Source organism: Cupressus sempervirens, chromosome 7 (assembly GCF_028749045.1).
Source record: "Cupressus sempervirens isolate cs-2001-9-10 chromosome 7, ASM2874904v1, whole genome shotgun sequence".
NCBI classification, from domain to species: Eukaryota; Viridiplantae; Streptophyta; class Pinopsida; order Cupressales; family Cupressaceae; genus Cupressus; species Cupressus sempervirens.
The window spans coordinates 313,174,214-313,192,252 of NC_143124.1; the positions used below are offsets into that span (position 1 = coordinate 313,174,214).

At 34.1% G+C, this 18,039-nt stretch overlaps 1 pseudogene; it reads left to right on the forward strand.

The window, feature by feature from the left end:
* Positions 1–1,366: 1,366 nt before the first annotated feature.
* Positions 1,367–18,039, forward strand: part of LOC149546670 (serine--tRNA ligase, chloroplastic/mitochondrial-like) — a 45,475-nt pseudogene continuing 28,802 nt past the window's right edge.

The window sequence follows — 18,039 nt, forward strand, 5'->3', positions numbered from 1 at the left end:
GTTCAAGATCCTTAAAAAGGCAAGGTTGAGATAGTTGGAGAAGATAAGGTGGAAACACTAGACAATGATGAGACACTAGGTCAAATGGGTTAGGTAGATGTTCCAGTACCTCTAGTATAGTTAAAGGTGCAATTGAAATCAAAGAGGCAAAAAAGGACAAGCTTGAAGAGACAAATGTGATAGCTAAGCCAAAGGAGCTAGAAGCAATTCAAGCATTGGTAACATTACCTTAATCATGAACTATGTCTAGTAAAACTCTTCCAAGGCCAAGCATAGATGCAACACCATTGCAATTCTTAGTGCCAATTCCTAGCTCATCTAAGGTAGAAGATGTAATAACTTGTGGAGATATTAGCCCAAATAAATAAATTTGATTGCCTAAGTTTTATTATGCAACAATAACAATTGAGTAGATGGGTATACTTCAAGAGGCCCTTGCAAGAAAGAAACATCAAGAACTTCTTGGAAGGGAGCATAGGTAGAAGCAAGATTTAATTTAGATCAAAGTCACTTTCCTAGATGCATTTAGTCTACTTACTCTAGATGAAATAAAGCTAATCATTGAATAACTAACCAACATAGTTGAAGGAATAAGTGATAGAAACCTAGTTACTAATGCCAAATTATTAGAATGGTATTACAAGAAGTTTCAAAACAAAGTGAAAGAGAAGATACGTAGGGATATAGCACTAACACAAGATTCATTGCAAACTAAGATAGAAAGTGTGAAGAAGGTACTAGATAAGGAATCACATCCTAAGCTTGGAAATTTTAATGCAGTCATCCAGAGCCAAATTACCCATGACTCTAGCTGAAAGTGAGAAACATTTTAGAACCCAATTACAAAACTAGAGTTAGTTAGCAACACTACAAGAAGATGAAGCCAAAATAAGGGCTAAACTAAACAAGATCTAGTCTATATTGACTCCTCACATGGAGATTTTACACAAGGATCTAGGCTATCTAGAAAAACTTATGAAGAAAGACCCCAATCTTTCTACATTAGATGGATTAGTACATGTTGTAATGTCCACAACACATGCCCCATTCCTCAATAGGAATGGCGACCCCCTACTTTTTTTGACTCCTAGACTCATGGTTCGAGAATTGGGAGAAGAAATTTTAGTTAGGAATTTTAGAGTAAATAAAATAAAATAATTTTTAAAAAAAAATCAACTAGTACATGTGCATCGAGGTGCAACATGCTTGCAAAAGGGAGAGAGGGTTATAAAAACCCTCCCACCCCTTCTTCCTTACTCATTCTTTGACCAAGGAGCAAGGAGGGAGAGGTAAAACACTCCCCCCCTACTTTTCTTCCAACACCATGTGCCCATGAGGTGTGTGCGCTGCCCCATACCTCACTGTGATGCTGCTTGCTGTGCCCTTTTGGGCGCACATTGCTGCGATTGTGCTCGAGTGGTGTGGTGCTCGTGCATCCATTTTGGGGTGCACGTGTGCAGAGGCAGCACCTAGTCGTGCCCCTTTTGGGGTGCGTGCATGGCACCGTCATGGTGCCTGCACCTGGTCGTGCCCATTTTGGGCCACATGCGCGACGCCGTCGCAGTGCCTGTGCTAGGCCGCACCCCTTGTGGGGCACGTGTGCACATGCTAGCCATGCACCTTTTGGAGAGCACGCTGCTTACACCACCATGTGTGTGGCATGAACATGTGCACCACAACCCTTTTGGTGCATGCACGTGGATGCCCTCGCCACCGCGCGCAGTGCGCACACTTCCTCAATTTTTCTTTAAAAAAGTTTATATATATATATATAATAAGTCCCTAAGGGTGGGAATTTTTTTTTTTAACATTTTTTTTTTCGGTATATAATAATTAATCATGGTCTTTTTCCTGTGACACATAGGTAATATAATCAAATGTTGTCCACATTTGGATCAGTAGAAAAATCGGTTGTGTACAAGTTCCAAGACATAACCTCAAAATCAAAGTAGCACGATGAATACTCTGAGATCAAAGACACAGAGCTTGGACACATAGACTTGGGAGAGTTCTTAAGAGTTTGTAACTACCCAACTGAAAGATCATCTTTGAGATCTACCCTAATCTATTTTGGATTAGTAAATGTAGCATCACATCTTGGGACCGTGCAGTCAGCTGAATTGATTATGACCCTATCTTAGCATTTTGTCCATAATGAAAGGGTGGTAAAGAGCATCACTAGGGAAGTGGTCTTGGATCTACGACTTGATAATATCGAGAGGGTTTTTCATCTACCTAGAGCTAATCACTTCATTAGGCTTTCATATGAAGCAACTAAGAGGTGGCATAAGAATCATTACCAAGAGGCTATCGACATCATATATTCCTCATTCTTCATTGAAAAACCACCTGGGGGGAAGACAATCAACATAGTGGATATGACTCAAGGATACATGAAGCAAGACATTGGATATTCAATCATTCTCCTGAGTAGAGTTATGGGATTGCCTACAATGTGTCATCTCACTCCATTCATGGTCAACTTCATTGAGACCATCAGACATGCAAAGATGCCACTGGATTGGGCCACCACACTTAGTGAAAACTTGTGTGACTAGTTGTGGATAGTAAAGGACAAGAAGAAGTTCTATATGACTTCTTATGTGGTATATCTACTTGTAGCAAGGGCAAATGACTATCTCGAGTTGTACAAGAAGGGTAGTATATAGGATCCTAATGCATGGCCATATATAGTCTATCCTCATCTGGTGAAGAAGAAGCTCTCACCACAGAGCAAGGAATATAGAATTGTGAATGATGCCTTCATCTTTTCCATTATTCGATTCATCGAAGGGGATTATGGGAAGAGATTATCTGATGAGGCAAAGACATAGATTACAACTCTCAAGACATATTTCGTCTAGTTTTGGACATGCATATACATTCAGGTTGGTGGTGCATCTATCCATCCAAAGAAACTCCCAAGGTACCCAAGTGACAAGTTGGTTCTAATGGAAATTTCCTAGTAGATTGAGTTGGCTTATGACAGGATCAAAAAACAATGGAGGCCTTGTTGGGATTAACCTTTTGGAATAGGAGCATACCAGGTAAAGAGAAAGTAGGATATCCTAAATTTTGAGTGAGAATGGGAGAATTATCCTCTTGAAGAATATAACTCTCCTCATCCATTCTTTGACAATGTTGGTAAAGTGAAAAACCTGGTAGGAAAAGAGTTCTATCATGAGGACACCATTGAAGATCATTGGATGAATGCCACAAATGACTATGATGTTTGTATCATAGACTATTGTAGAATGAATTTGTATTCAGAAAAGAAGGCTCTCCATTTGACCATCCTGGATGAGATAAGACTACAGGACTCACAGGAGCTATTGGATCCCTTATTCAATACAGATAAATTTGGCTAGAGGCCCATCCTGAATGCATAAATTGATAGAGAGCAAGGAGATGATATTAATCATCGAGTGAGACATGTCATCAGAATGCAAAGAGTTGGATCAAGAAACCCTTTCCACTTGATCCAATTCTAGATATAGTGATATTCCATGCACATGCTCGCCTAGAAAGGGTAAAGGGGAAGAAAGTCATAGTTCCTATCTTTGAACTCCAGTCTCCTATCAGGCTAGAAATAGTCTACCAGCTTGATCATCCAGTGGGATACTACCATCCTTCAGAGAAGAAGAAGGAAAAGAGGAAGAGAGCCTCTCCTTAGAGGATTTAGAGAAAGCATGTTGAAGAAAAGGCCCGTTCACAGTGACAAGAATCTACTCCCTAGGAGCCCCAAGACTCTGAAATTTCTCATATCTAGGTTGGTTTTCCATTGCCTCCTATTTTGTCAAGCCAAAAAGAAGAGGGAGAAATTCCAAAGACATCCATTCATCCGGTTAATGAAGAGCCCATTTTTCCTATGGTTCCATAGAAGCAAAAGAGGATCAAGGTTAGAATGAACAAGAGGCAAAGAGTTCATAAAATATTAGTGCCTAATCCCTCTATTCCTAAAACCATCCCCAAGGAGGAATTAGATGAAGGGGAAATAGAGTCAGATGAAGAGGAGGAGAAAGTGCCTCTACAAAGGAGAACTCGACTGGCCAAAGCAATAGAATTGGAAAGAAGGAAGAGTGTCACAAATACCTCACCACCCACCCAAGCTGAAACAATAGAACTCTTTTCTTTGGAACATGAAGTATAGTGATGGGTGAATGAGCAAAGGGAGCTAGGTGATGATGTTCTCTCCATTCCAGATTTTGATTTCATGCCAGTGGGTACATAACTGGTTGGACATAAGATTAGAGATACTCCTATAGGTGAACTTAAATAGCAAGTTGGACGTAGATCCCACCCGAGACACAAGGTCCTCATCTCACTCCCCCATTTTCACCTCAGGTTATGATGGTAGATAAGGTTTCAATGACACCTCCACCTCCGAGTTTAGAAGAACATCTTTAGAAGGAATCATCATTACAAGGAGAAGTAGAACTAAGGGTTACTAATGAGCCATCAAAAGAGGCATGAGTAGTAGAATGTATACAACAACCTTCTCAAGAAGTTGAGGATCAACCTATGGGATCTACAAAAATTGAGACTATAGAAGAAGAACACTAAGAACTCTCAGAATAGGAGACTCCAAGAAAGAGTGATAGAGGGAAGGAGGTAGTTGAACACATCCCTTCATCATCTAGAGCTAAGAATATAGAAAGACATATCCCAAGATGGTTTTGAAAAGAAATAATGAGAAGTGCTAAACATCAATTCCTTGCTTCAAGGGATGATATTTGTGACATTACAGAGATTTTGAACAAGCCTAACTCTCCATTACATGATGCAACGCCATTTAAATTCAGTACTACTACTTAGAACTAGGACTTATTTGCACAAGTGGCTCACCCTCACAAAGGTATAGATGAAGAAGCTATTAGCCTTTAGGACTATGAAGTGAAAGATATCATGTTAAGAAAGCCTACACATGATACTTCATGACAGATGATGACTATGGGAGTCAAGGAGGTTCTTATCCATATGGAATAGGATCAGATTGAAATCAGAACTTCAAAGGAAAGTTGAGATCTTAAAAGGATATTTAGCTAAAGTTATTGGTCCTCTTGATTCTGAATGCCCTGAGGAGACTTTGAATACCATTCTTAGAGAAGGGGAAGGTGTACGACTCAATCCATTTTTGAGAGCTTGTCAAGATTGGCTAGACATCCTTGAGGATAAGGGTGTCACTATAATCACATGAAGTTTGAAGTTATTGCATGCTACACAAGGGAATGTTGATAAGATCATGGTAATTTTGAGGTAGGACTTCAGAATTATGGATGAGGTACAGGTATGGAGCAAGGATTTGCAAACTCTACAAGCGATAAAAGGGTAAAGGTATTGCATTCCAATTGATGTATATACCAGAGAAGAGTTAGAAATGCTAGATGATTGGATAGGAAAGATTGTAGATGGAAATAAAGTGATGGAAACATTGCATGATAAGATACATAGGTTGAAGGACCAAGCTAGAGAGCGAATTTTGGAAGCGAAAAAGTTGTAGAGTGATGCATGCTTGGATATTTTAGAAGATGAAGAATGAGAGAAGCTTTTACCAGTTGAGGTAGTTGTGGAGAATTTTAGAAAGACTTTATAGGAAGCATCTAGTAATGAAGACATTAGACAAGCCTTTAGGACAGAGGAAGCACTGTTAGAGGTGGACACCAAACTCAAAGATTTTGCAGAAACTTAAATTGAGGTGGACAACTACAAATAGAAGGTCAAAGACAAGTATGAGGCTTTGGATCTTCTCAATGCTGGTAAGATTACTAAGATTATAGAGAAATTCAAGGGCAAACATCCAAACATATCTTTGGGATAAAGATGAGCAAAACCCAGATGCCAAAATTTCAATTTTGACACTTCGTAAAATTTTGAGATTTTTGACCAAGCCAAGGTCCACAGCTTCACAGGTCCACAATTTAGAGGTGCATTGACAGTTGACTTCTAGTTCCAAAAATAGCACTTTCCATGCATCAAGAATGCATTCAGACAGAAGTTTAACTCTGACACATACCTAGTGAAGGGGTAGCTTCTATTTTTGGTGTCTCCATGCACTTCTACTTTGACTGATGGCTTCTTCCTACTTTCTCTCTCATGCTTTCACTGTTTTTGACATGTAAAGGGCTCATGCATCCAATTAATGAATAAAATATGGATGGAGTCCCTCTAAGCACCAGTTAGATTATCAGTTTATATGTATTTAGTTTGTTTAAATGTTTTAAAAGCATTTTATTGCATTAAGATATCTCTCACTCTCAAGACAAATTGAGGAGACGATTTCTTATAAATACCCCATTGTAAAATCTAACAAAGGCCACCGTTATTATGAAATAAAGTTATGCTTTCGGTGCTAACATTCAGAGTATAGTTACTCTTTCCTGAATGTGTCATTGTTTTGTGGATTTTATTCATGAGATTGCATTTGAGCCAAAGGTTTATTGGGTTGTTTTTGGTTGTGCAATCTTTTAGTTCTGGTGTTTGCTACAGATATATGAATTTCATTGATGTAACAAGCTTGATAAGAGATCACTCGATTGTGTCTACATAGCTTTTTGTCTCGCATTAGCACACTTTCCATGGCCTTGTGATTTGATGAAGAGTGAAATATCATTCGATTTGTTAAAGATTCTCACTAACAATTGCATCAGTGGATTCTAGGAAGCGCTGCTCCTATTTTCATTACTTTCCTACCAATTTCTTCTAAGGTTTAACACGCAGCATGTTGTGTTCCGTAGCTTATGTCCATTTAGGAATTTCAATTTCAAGTTATTTGATTTCATGTTATTTTCTTTCAGTTTCATTATTTTGTTTGCTAACCCCCTGTTAGAATAGGACCTCATAGTAGCTACATTGTTAGAATTGCATTCATTGAAAAAATAGAAAAATAGAAAAATATTGTTCTTTTGGTGTGATATTTTGAGACATCAAACAAATTTTACTTCAATTCCAAGATAAAAGAGATTTTAGAACCAGCAAAGGCCTCCTTATGAACACTCACATTTATCTTCTACTGAGTGGATTTTGGTATGTTGCAAGACAAACACTGAACCTTGGAGTGGATCCTTAGGAAGATTTTCTTTTCAAAAGAGGAATTACACTATGGATTCCTGCCATTGACCTCATGCAAAATGAATGATCAACAGTACACCTTGTTTCCAAGCTAGCCATCCAAATTAAGTCTTTGGAGGTAGCTTGTGATAATTGGGATGTAGCTCTTAAGATTATTCTTGAGGTCCATAAATCCCTTTTATACAAGCATACTATTAGTGTATAACACATTGACATGAATGTCAAAAAGGGGGAGTAAGAGGTAAGGGAGAGCAAGAATGGGGGACTGAGAGGAGAAAGCATAAAATAGAGAAAGTGTATTACTTAAGGTAAATCTACTCAATAGGAGAAGATTTTGATATAGAATACAAGACATGTAGATCAAACAACTGAGAGGGAGTTATAAGATTTTTTTGTATAAGTCATGTTGCAAAATTTTGATATTTTGAAATTTCATATAAAAGTCGAATAAGAGTTTATGTTATGCAATTAAGAATAAGAGTATTAATGTATGACCAAGTGTTTTTGACACTCATGTCAAAGGGGGAGATTGTTGAACTCAGTGTGGTTTTCACAAGTGAGTGTCTATACACTTATGTCATTTACTTAGTTCATGCCAAACAAGTGACATATGCCGAGCACAAATTATAAGTTAGAGCATTTCGAGTCACTCATGTGACAAGAAGACAGTATGTGCCAAGTGATTTAGGAGCTGAGTAAGTAGTACATGCTGAGGCATTCAGATGCTGAGTTACAACATTGAAGTCACTGTATGTGCCAAGCATCTGGGACTTTAGATGTCATGTAACATAGTTTTGTCATATTTTTTTGTATTGGCACAAACTACTATGTAATCTATTTTTGGGCTAACTTAAGGATTGAATTATGATAATTTGGTGATAAGGAAAACTCATAAGTTGGAATCCCTATGTATTACAGGCACCCAATTAGGTAAAGGGAAGGTTTAAGAGGCAATATGGATGAATCAAACCCATTGATTCATACATAACCTTAAGTCACCTAGGTATTCTTAAGGAGGATGGACCCTAAACTTTGCATGTGTGTGAAAGGGAATGAATGAATGAAAAAAGGAGAGTTTTACACTCATAAACTAGGACATTCATGGTGGTTAAGGTATTATTATTTGAATTGAATTACAGAATCAATAAAAGTAGAACATAGGAAGGAAAGAATGAACAACAAAGATACATTTGATTAAGAAGGGTAAAGTATACAATAGAATAGAGGTGATCTGTCATCAAGCATGAAAGTGCTAATCACAAGATAAATGTTGAGACATTCTAGTAGATGAATCAGTGCTTAATAGATTAGTCCTAATAGGATACATTAAAATCCTCTAACAAGGTCCTTACCTAATTGTGAGTTGAAGTCCTTTAACCACGAGCACTTCTAATGGGATGTTGAAATACTTTAATAGGTATAGAACTAAAAAATTTTGTAAGCCTTTAATAGGGTACACCTTTCATAGGGTAGATCATGTTTCATGATCAGTCATTGTAACCATCATTAGATACACTTTATTACTACGGTAGTGAAGATTTGTGGGTGTCATCCCCACCCTAGTTTTACCTTCTCATTGGAGGGTTTCTACGTAATCATATTTGATGTCGTATATGTTTGAATGCTTACAAACATACTTTAGATGCATATGATTTACATCGTATTTCAATTAACTTATTGAATATGTGAGATGGATGTGTGATGAATATTTTATGGGTAAAAGTTTAAAGCATTGATTCACTTTCCCCTCTTAGAAATTTACTTTTCCTATTGTATTTCCAAAACTTTTTCCTTTTGGATTCTCTACCTCTTTTATTTTCTTTTCTGTTGCCCTTATGCTAGACCTAGTAACAAGTACAACAAGCTTTTGTTTTTTTACAACTTTATATGGTTTCACCACTACAATATCTTTTTCCTTCCTCTTCTTCTTGTCTTTTGGATTAGGTTCTTCCTTCACTTCTTCTTCAACAACACCTTTTACATTCTCTTCTTGTTCTTCTCCTTGGCCTAGAGTGAGTGCCAATGGGGCCTGGGCTCGGTTTTCATCTTCATCATCTTCATCTTCTTCTTCTTCTTCTCCTCCACTAAATATCTACTTAAGATTTTTCACAAGCTTATTATTCTTTCTCATCACAATGGCTATCTTTAAATCAATTATGATCATAGAATTTTCTTTCTCATAGTTTCCAAATGAGGTGACACTCTTTTCAATTTCCTCCTCCAATCAAGTTGTAATAGCTATAGATGCCTCACCGGCATCAACTAGAAAACATAAGCCATTGTTATATTGTTGAACTAGTGACATGGGAATCCTTAATCTCTCTCTCATAGTTTTCTTAAATTCTTCAAACTAGCTCATCATCACTTTTTAAAAAGTATCTCCAAACTACTTAATTAGATCTATAATCTATAGTGTAATTGACCTTTTGGTCTTCCACACTATGAGACCAAATGTTGGATATATATTTTGGACATAGAAGAAAATATAGACAAGTACAGTGAACCAAATTTTCATTATGCACTCTTTGCCTTCCTTATGGCCTCCAAGTATTTTGATAACTATTGAAGTTGTAACTTGGCCAGGACATAAGTGTGGTCCTTCTTCACTATCTTTTATCCCAAATATATAACCATGAAGGATATACTGTTCAATCTACTAAAGTGAAAGAACTTGTGAGCAATCACTCTCATTGCAAATGCAATTAGGGGATCTAAAATTGTGTCTATGGATATCCCTCTTTTATTCCATACTACCCATGTATTATTTTCAATTATCTCATTTGCATCACTTTGCCTAATCTTAAGTTTATATTGGATACACAAATACTCAATGGATGATCCTTTTGGTGATCTTAATGGATCCATTCTCCAACTAAATGAAATTGTAATGCATACAGCTCAAAACAATTCGTATCTATTCTATCTTAAAGACTTGAGGAAAATCTAGGGCATGATTTAACCCTTTTCATTCAAAATTTTTATATTCCTCCTTCAAAATTCCATTATCACATGATTTGTTGTCTGCATCTATTATTTCCATATCTCCTACTTCTCCAATCTTTTCAGTATAGAAACATCTCACATATAGGATCAATATAACTTTTGGTGGTATTATTGATAATGCACCAGATTGGTCTCCCTTGTATTCTATCTTAGGAATAGCTTGGAATGGTGTTAGTCTAGCATCATTACTAATTAATTGAAAATTGAAAAGTTCCTTTCCTTCCTTGCTAACACTTATAGAAGGGATATACTCTATTTTAAGTAACTAGGGTTTATGAAATATCAAACAGTGTAACTCAACACTAGTGAAATAGATTTGAAATCTGATGAATAAATTGAGTACCAGCTGAATGGAGTTCAAAAAAACTTGGATCTTCCTTCTCAAATCACCTTTATGCTCTTGTTTCTCTCTTCAATCTCTAGTAAATGCAAATGAGACAAAAATTAACTATGTAACCCTTGATATTTGGCAATAAATAATTACTTCTTTCATAGGTGTAAGCTGAACTATTATAAGATTTCTTTCTCACTCAGCTTATGCATGATTCACACTAGACTTAGAAACCATTGTGAGCTCGTAAATTACCAACATGAGTCCATTACTTGACAACAACTAAAATTTCATTCTCAATCGGCAACAACTTTGAAAGTTTTCATGTCCAGCAACAACATGAAAAACAACAAAAAAAAAGATTTCTTCTAGGTTCAAACCAATACATTGCATCTTAATTCATGTATATATAATCTTCTCAAATCTTAAATTCTTTGGAACTTACATAAAATGTAACATTGAGATATCAGTCTCATACATACCTTTTGATTGCCTAATTAAGTGTGATGCGATCACCTGATTTTTTTGATGAGGTTGTAGTGCATACCCCTAGGTCGCATTTTTGTTATCTTTGTCAAACTGTTTTAGGGCTTTTTTATGTTGTTGGTTAGCACCATTGTTTTGCGACTATCAGATATTGTGCTATGGATTCAGTTGATATGTGATGAGATTACTTAGACTCTACATTTCATGTATGTATGATGATTATTACATTATTTTCAGTTATTGATTAGTTATATGATTTATTATCATATGTGTTTTCTTATGGATACTTACCCCATACTTGCATGTGTATGGTGTGCGTGTTTGTTCTTTCTGTATGGCGTGTCTGATGTGGTTAAGGAAGGGAGTCGTAGTCACCTGCTCGCCGGGATCTACACGATGCACCACTTTCTATCATTGCTTGTTTAGCTCGGTATATATTATGCTTGTAGATGCGTGGTTTTTATGCAGGTTGCAAGTACCAGGTATCGACTTCTCTGAATTGCCAGGATGAGCGTACCTTATCGCATTATCTCAATGGTAAGAGAGGTGAGATAAATTCTCAAGTCCAAATCCCAACCCTTTAAGCCATTTGTTCTAATTGAAAATTAGGACAAATATTTGAGTTGAGTACCCTCTGAATGTGTCAGATGACATAATTCGTGATATTAACCCTTGGTTTGGTTTTGTATGTATTTTGGCTATGATGAATTTTTGTATTTTACCTTGTGAGTCTTTGATGTATTTTCTATTAATTAAGCCTAATTAAAAGATTTAATTAATGGTCTAATTTAATGGGCAATTAATATTATATTTTAATATTTATTTTATTTAATTAATTGGGAAATTAATTCAATAAAATAATTAAATTTGAATATAAAAGTTATAATTTTAAAGTTGGAATGTGATAATATTTATATAAGTTAGTAAATATTTTAGAAATTAAGTTTCGAAAATAAATTTAAAGGTTAAAAAGATATTAAAATTATTAAAAGATTCTAGATTTCATGTGATTAAAATATAAATATATTAAGATAAAACAAGGGGAATTATTAAAGTTAGTGCATGAGATTTAAAAATAATAATAATTAAATTGAAAAGAGTAAAGTAAATATTATATTAATTAATGTGCATTATTTTAATATTTTCTCACATAGGAGTTTGCAAATTCTCGAGAGTTGTCATGTAGACAACACAGAAGTTTGCACTCTAAGTATGCACAAGTTGTCTACACTTACGAGTTAGCATATTATTTGAGCACATGGTGTCTACAACCTTATGACTCATATAGAAGGTTGGAGTAGACTCATGCTTAGTTGTCATGCTTATCTTCTAGTTCTTTCTAGACACATTCCAGATGCATCTTAGAGGCCTTTAAATAGAGGCTCTCCTAGTGTGTTTGGACAAGCTTCAAAGCTTACATGCATTTGAGAAGCACATATGCTTCTACATGCTCATATGCTTCTACAAGCTCTTCTAGTCACGTGGGTTTCGATTGGCTTGGATCTTGGAGGAATTGCGAATGTTGGAGAAGGAAGGGATTCTCTATGGACTTCTGAGGGATGGAAAATTAGCATCAGTGTCCAGGTACACTCATGATTTTCACATAATCTATTTGCACGCTTTCTCTTCCTGTCTTCATCATGTATGTTATTTGTGTTTGAATATTCTTTGTGATTGAATTTTCAATCTTGAAATTAGAATCTAGATATATATGTTAGTTTTTTTATTTGGATGCAAAGAAAACAATAGAAAGCCCTAGCTTCAATTTAGAAAAGAAATTAGTTCTAAATCGAGTTTGGGTTCGAATTTAAATTATGAAATTAGATTGGCAAGGATTTAAATTTTGAAAATGGAAAGAGGGTTGAAATTCTTAAGATTTAGAAAGCCCTTGTTATTTAAAAGTTATATATGTGTTCTATGTTTAAATATATAATAACTACATACATACATACATACATACATACATACATACATATATATATATATATATATATATATATATATATATATATATATATAATAAATTGTAGTAATGATTGATGGCATACTGGGTATATATATATATATACACACACACACACACCTATACGGATATGTGTGTGTGTGTGTGTGTGTGTGTAAATATATTGTATAAATATATTGTAAAAACTTTATTGAAGAAAATGAAGTGAAGAATTTTATCTGAATTCGTGCATGTGAAATTCATTTGAAAAGAAAACGTTTTAAAAATATTTAATAAGGTTGGGCGGGGGGGATTATCCCACCGCAATCCCCTTATATAAGTGCCGGCAGCCAAGTATATGGTCACAGGTACTGCGATTGTTGTCGCAGGCCCTGCAACGGAGGCCGGACTGCATGGCTCGGTCACTTGACAGCGACGTCATCACTGTTAGCCGCATTATGTAATACGTGCATATTTTTTTTATAATAAATATTAAGTGATGATTATATGTTATTACATATAAATATATGTATATATATATATATTATTAATCGTTATATATGTATATGTATATATATAGATATATATAATAATAATAATGGAATTTTTAATATTCAAGATTTTAAATAAACATAGTTTTAAATTGTCATTTTATTAATAATGTTTGGTGATAAAGTTCTATATCATTATGTTAGAATATTTTAATAATATTTGTCAAGTTTTATTGTTAGTTGAATGCATAGTATATTATTAACTAATTTAATTAACTCCAATTTAATCAAGATTAGTTAATAATTGAAGGAAATTAATTCATTATAAAGATAATGAGTCTTAATAAATTCGAAATAAAATCCATTGAAGGATCATTAGTTATAGTGATATTGGATTGATAAGGAATCTTTGTTGTAACATTGTTATAACATTGCTATGATTTGAGTTATTATGTATTATTAAATAAATTATTGATATACCTTAATGGTGTTAAGAGTTAGTTAAATATTAACTAATAAAGTTTATGGAAGGTTCGCTAGAATCCAGTAATAATAGTTTAGATGAGTTTATTATTTATTAATGTTTGTTGGGTCTAACAAACTATTAATACATAATAGTATAAATGGTTTAAATAGTTTTCAATAAATCTTATTAGAGTTAATCTAGTAAGGATTATTTAATGATTGAAGTTTTGTAAAGATATTAATTTTTGGATTTGGAGTATAGTTGATTTTTAATTGATATTCATTGAGTTGATAATATAACTATGTTATTAATAATGAAGTTGTGCGATAGTCTTAATTGAAATGATTATCGGTAATATGGGTTTGCAAAGGAAACATTAAAGAAAGACGAATGTGGTCATTATAGATTTATTAATAAGATTCCCAATATAACTTGTTATTAAATATTGAACCATGAATATGAATATTTGTGTACTGGATTATGGTTGACTTTTAATGTACAAATTATAGTTAGTTATTAATCAATTGATATTTACTGGGTTAATGGTATGGTTATCTAATTATTAATTAAATTAATTAATTAGAGTTAATTAAATTTAATTAATAATTAAGATATGTAATAAAGTTTTAATTGATATGCTAATATTGATCCTTCTAGCGAAGTTGTAAATTATCTAATGACTTGAATAATAACTTTAGATATTATATGGTTGTCAACGATGATAACGATTAAATTAAAAGGCTCAAACTTTAGTAATATTTATGAATTGTGTACCTATGTTAATTGATTGATTTAATTGATCATTTTAATAAAGTTATAATCTTCTTATTCGAAGATTGATAATTAGCTCTCTTATATTATAACGAATAATGATCCTTGATTTATGTTGGAAGTTGAAGTAACCTTAAGAAGAGTTAATCAATTAAAATATGGATCATAGTTAAATAAAGAGAACAAGTTAATTATGGGTCAATGATGATCAGTTTAATGAGTACTGTATTTACCCTTTAGTTATTCTTAGAATATTATTTTAAATAATGGTAAGAATAATGCAATTGGCGAAACAAACAGGTTGACATGTAGGTCAAATGGTAAATCCTATACACTTGAAGTATACTTGAAACAAAAAACTGAAGCTCTACACTTAATTCATCCATGTGTTTTTAGTAAACCTAAACATGTGTCCGCATTGTGTTCTTTTTATGCTTCTTGTTTTTGGTTTTTGGGTTGACTAGTGTTGACCAGTCTTAGGTTGTTACCAGAGGCTTGGGGGTTATGCGAATGTGATGGCATGTTGATCTTACTTGGTCTCGATCTTTATAAATCCAACCATGGTTATGTGATGGAATGCTCTATGAAATTTTTGTAATTACTGATTGTTATTGCTTATCAATCTTCTTGAGTCAAGCTAAGTTATTTGTATCTGAGACACTTGACTTAACCATTTTTGAATCATCGATCAATTATCCTTGGATTACTTTCTAGTTGCCATGATGGGACTGAAATGTTGATTTATTCTTGATGATGTCATGTTGTGACACATTTTGACTCAACCATTTTGGAGTCTTCGATCAGTATGATTTTGAGATATATTTTGGTTATTGAGAACCAATGGATACTTTTGATTATCAGTGATGCCTTTAGTTGCCAATAGAGAACTGTTGTGGTCATGATTTTCTATGAATGCTTTTCAGATGCTCGTGGAGATTTGATGCTTTTATTGTGGATATTTGATGATTCTTTTATGGATTATGTTTTGGTATTTCTTTCCAGTTTCTTGTACAAGACTATGGTGATTTTATGATGGCATGAGCTCAGGGTAGGTTATCTACTTGTAGTGTTGGGAAGTGGCTTGCAATGGGGGCTAGGGCCCTAAGTGGCTGCTAGGGTAACTCATTGTAAGTTTTGTTAATAAGTGATAACATTTACACTAAATGGGGATTAAATGAACCTAAAAAGATAATTGTTTTTTTCCCCCCCATGCCTCGAGTGCTAGTATAGACTAGGATGGGAGTAGAGAGAATGCTTGGTTGCGACCTTGCATTCCATAGTATGTCTTGTCAGTGTGAGAGGATACTAGTGGCCGCATGAGGATCAGTAGGGATCTGTGGAGTTTAGTTAACTCCCAGGGTAACTTTTACATGATGTATGCGATGAAACTTTCCCGCTTGCATAGTAGGTTTCCTATATGTCATTGTGTGTCTCTGGGAATTAGTTGTCAGTTTTGTGATTGGAATCTTTGAGTTAGTATACTTTTAAGATTCCTAAATTTATAGAGATTTATGCTTTGTAGTTTTGATAGCCTATTTGGGACTTGAGATTATCTCCTTAGCACGGTGGGAGTGGACCACTTAGGTTCCACATGGTCAGGTGGTAGTGTTTTATCACTCTTATCATTTGAGATCCGTCTGAGACACCATGGCTGGAGCATTCTTGGTTGGTATTTATCTTGATTATGTTCTTGGAGCATTATGATAGATGATATACCCTATGATGGATGTATTTACTAGTATGTTTCTTACATTGATGATTTGCATGATGTTATCTTATACTTTGCATGTTAGATTACTTTCTGCATATGATGTACATAGGATGTTTTAGGAGTGACATTCCTACTATGTTAATGTTGATGATCTATTCGGTGATTTCGAATGTTACGCATGGAGGGATGGCTAGGGCCCATGATGGTCTAATGATGTTATTCATGGTTGGGAGGAACCATGCATTTAGATTAGATGTGTTTTATGATCATGGCTATCTTTTATGATGGATGTTATATCTTTTGTGATGATGTATCATGTATGATATGTGGTTTCATTTACATTAATTGCATCATGGATTAATATTGGATGATGATGAATTTTTTTACACGGATGTTTATTCTTTTAAGCCTTTTTATACCCTGTGACATGTACAGTGGATGATTGAGCAATCTAAAATGTAAATTACTAAAAGGACACTTGTATATGGTTTAAGAATGTTGGATGTATCATTGTTATTCCATAAGCATGTGATTTTAGATGAATGGATAATTTAGATGTGATTCAACGTTAAGGGATCTTTAAAGAATGTAACATATTATGTATGTTATGTTTATGTTTACTTTCATTTGAATTGTTGCTATTGCTTCCGCTATCATGTGGATGGTTTAGCTTTCATGTTTAATAAAAAACATTGTTTGGAAAACTTAGTGAAATTTTAGATTAATTCTTTGGATCCCTTGGCAGGGCATTACAGAGGTGGCCTCATTTGCACTTGATGTATTGTAATATTGTCTATTCTTCCTTGCCTTATTTATCTAAACTTTTACCTTTTTAACAGCAATATATTTTTCCCTTGTTGAATTCATTGCTTGGCATTGGTGACCTTGTTGGACAATTTCTCGTTACATGACCAGTCTTCAAACAACTAAAGCATATAGTCACACTTAACCATCTATTGTAATTGGCTCTAAAATGTGTTCTAATGCAATTCTTTGAAACATGACCATACTTTTACCTTTTTAAATGCATTGAAAGGATAATAGGTTAACATATGACCCCTTTCGATACCCTAGGGCCTTTAGGGACATATATTGTCATGAAATGGGTCAAAATGGGTAATAGGTTAACCTACAATCCCTTTCAATGCATTGGAACCAACCAAATGGGTCCCTAGATGTCGTAAGGCCACTAGGGACATATGTTGTCATGAAATGCATCAAAAGGGGTCATAGGTTAACCTATGAGCCCTTTCGATGCATTTGAACCAACCAAATGTGTCCCTAGGGTGACCTATATTATATTTATAGGTCATAATAATAATAAAAATAATAATATTTATTACTATATTATATTTAATAATAATAGTAAAAAACATAATAATATAATATAGTATAATCATATGTATATTAACATATTATACTTATAGGTCATAATAATAATATCAATAATAACATATATTACTATATTATATTTAATAATAATATTAAAGATCATAAAAATATAATATAATAATCATATATATATATAAATTACTATATTATATTTAATAATTATAGTAAAAATCATTATAATATAATATAATAATCATATATATATATATATATATATATGAAGTTAGAGTTTACAAAGATGGGTTTAAGGAGTTAGTGAGTGGTTTAGGGTTTAGAGAAATGGAGTTTAGGAGTTAGAGAGAAGTTTACGGTTTAGAGCAATATGGGCATGCTTTTCCCAACATATTCCATGTCATTGCATACTTGCCAATCAAATTT